This window comes from Oncorhynchus gorbuscha, unplaced genomic scaffold (assembly GCF_021184085.1).
Source record: "Oncorhynchus gorbuscha isolate QuinsamMale2020 ecotype Even-year unplaced genomic scaffold, OgorEven_v1.0 Un_scaffold_6234, whole genome shotgun sequence".
NCBI classification, from domain to species: Eukaryota; Metazoa; Chordata; class Actinopteri; order Salmoniformes; family Salmonidae; genus Oncorhynchus; species Oncorhynchus gorbuscha.
The window spans coordinates 1-2,932 of NW_025749886.1; the positions used below are offsets into that span (position 1 = coordinate 1).

Below are 2,932 nucleotides of genomic sequence, written 5' to 3' on the forward strand. Positions count from 1 at the left end.
AACTAGGATCTTTGTCCCCAAACTGTAGTATGGCTTTTTTATGGCGGTTTTGGAGCAGTAGCTACTTCCTTGCTGAGCGGCCTCTCGGGGTATGTCGATATAGGACTCGTTTGCCTGTGGATATAGACCATTTTGTACCTGTTTCCTCCAGCATCTTCACAAGGTCCTTTGCTGTTGTTCTGGGATGGATTTGCACTTTTCGACCCAAAGTACGTTCATCTCTAGGAGAGAGAACGCGTCTCCTTCCTGAGCGGTATGACGCCTGCGTCATACCATGCTGTTTATACTTGCGTACTATTGTTTCTACAGATGAGCGAGGTACCTTCAGGCGTTTGGAAATTGCTCCCAAGGAGGAACCAGACTTGTGGAGGTCTACATTTTTTTTCTGAGGTCTTGCCTGATTTCCTTTGCTTTTCCCATGGAGTCAAGCAAAGAGGCACTGAGTTTGAAGGTAGGCCTTGAAATACATCTACAGGTACACCTCCAATTGACTCAAAGGATGTCAATTAGCCTATCAGAAGCTTCTAAAGCCATGGCATCATTTTCGGGAATTTTACAAACTGTTTAAAGGCACAGCCAACTTAGTGTATGTAAACTTCTGGCCCACTGAATTTGTGATACAGTGAATTATAAGTGAAATAATCCCTCTGTAAACAATTGTTGGAAAAATGACTTGTGTCATGCACAAAGTAGATGTCCTAACCGTCTGCCAAAATGATCGTTTGTTAGCAAGAAATGTGGGGAGGGGTTGACAAACAGGTTTTAATGACTCCAGCCTAAGTGGATGGAAACTTACGACTTCAACTATATGTACCATTTCAAACTGGGAAACGAATTGCACTGTAGTACCCTTCCCTGGTGGTCTAGTGGTTAGGATTCGATTCCCGGTCAGGGAACGCTCTCTTTGCACATGTTTACGTGTGCAACCTGTCACAATGAATATAGAAGGTTATCGCACATATGTACCAGCTCACTGGGAACCCATTTGAAATGTTGTACCCTTCACTGGTGGTCTAGTGGAGATTCCTAGTGGCGCTCTCATGGCCGGGTTGATTCCCGGTCAGGGAACATCAGGAACTACTCTTTTGCTACATGTTTACTTGTACAACCTGTCACAATGAATATAGAAGGTTATCACACATATGTACCAGCTCACACTTGGAACCGATTTGCACTGTTGTACCCTTCCCTGGTGGTCTAGTGGTTAGGATTCGGCGCTCTCACCGCCGCGTCCCGGGTTCGATTCCCGGTCAGGGAACTACTCTTTGCTACATCTTTACTTGTACAACCTGTCACAATGAATATAGAAGGTTATCGCACATATGTACCAGCTCACACTGAGAACCAATTTGCACTGTATTATCCTTCCCTGGTGGTCTAGTGGTTAGGATTCGGCGCTCTCACCGCCGCGGCCCGGGTTCGATTCCCGGTCAGGGAAATAGTCTTTGCTACATGTTTACTTGTGCAACCTGTCACTATGAATTTAGTAGGTTATCGCACATATGTACCAGCTCACACTGCAAACCGATTTGCCCTGCAGTACCCTTCCCAGGTGGTCTAGTGCACCAGACCCTTGCAGCAAAGCACCCCACAACATGATGGTGTTCTTCAGCTTGAAATCCTCCCCCTTTTCCCTCCAAACATAACAATGGTCATTATGGCCAAACAGTTCGATTTTTGTTTCATCAGACCAGAGGACATTTCTCCAAAAACTAGGATCTTTGTCCCCAAACTGTAGTATGGCTTTTTTATGGCGGTTTTGGAGCAGTAGCTTCTTCCTTGCTGAGCGGCCTCTCGGGGTATGTCGATATAGGACTCGTTTTGCCTGTGGATATAGACCATTTTGTACCTGTTTCCTCCAGCATCTTCACAAGGTCCTTTGCTGTTGTTCTGGGATGGATTTGCACTTTTCGACCCAAAGTACGTTCATCTCTAGGAGAGAGAACGCGTCTCCTTCCTGAGCGGTATGACGCCTGCGTCATACCATGGTGTTTATACTTGCGTACTATTGTTTCTACAGATGAGCGAGGTACCTTCAGGCGTTTGGAAATTGCTCCCAAGGAGGAACCAGACTTGTGGAGGTCTACATTTTTTTCTGAGGTCTTGCCTGATTTCCTTTGCTTTTCCCATGGAGTCAAGCAAAGAGGCACTGAGTTTGAAGGTAGGCCTTGAAATACATCTACAGGTACACCTCCAATTGACTCAAAGGATGTCAATTAGCCTATCAGAAGCTTCTAAAGCCATGACATCATTTTCGGGAATTTTACAAACTGTTTAAAGGCACAACCAACTTAGTGTATGTAAACTTCTGGCCCACTGAATTTGTGATACAGTGAATTATAAGTGAAATAATCCCAATGTAAACAATTGTTGGAAAAATGACTTGTGTCATGCACAAAGTAGATGTCCTAACCGACTGCCAATACTATCTTTTGTTAGCAAGAAATGTGTGGAGGGGTTGACAAACAGGTTTTAATGACTCCAGCCTAAGTGGATGGAAACTTACGACTTCAACTAAATGTACCATTTCAAACTGGGAAACGAATTGCACTGTAGTACCCTTCCCTGGTGGTCTAGTGGTTAGGATTCGGTCACCGGGTTCGACTCCCGATTTCCACTGTAGTACCCTTCCTGGTGGTTCACTCCCAGTTCGACTCCTGATTTGCACTGTGCTACGCTTCCCTGGTGGTCTAGTGGTTAGGATTCGGCGCTCTCACCGCCGCGGCCCGGTTTCGATTCCCGGTCAGGGACCTACTCTTTTGCTACATGTTTACTTGTGCAACCTGTCACAATGAATATAGAAGGTTATCGCACATATGTACCAGCTCACACTGGGAACCGATTTGAACTGTAGTACCCTTCCCTGGTGGTCTAGTGGTTAGGATTCGGTGCTCTCACCGCCGCGGCCCGGGTTCGATTCCCGGTCAGGGAA

At 45.9% G+C, this 2,932-nt stretch overlaps 2 non-coding genes across 2 annotated transcripts; both read left to right on the forward strand.

The window, feature by feature from the left end:
* Positions 1-1,366: 1,366 nt before the first annotated feature.
* On the forward strand, positions 1,367-1,438 carry trnae-cuc. Its single transcript has one exon. It is a non-coding gene; the product is annotated as a tRNA-Glu (tRNA).
* Positions 1,439-2,860: 1,422 nt separating this feature from the next.
* On the forward strand, positions 2,861-2,932 carry trnae-cuc. The gene has a single exon. It is a non-coding gene; the product is annotated as a tRNA-Glu (tRNA).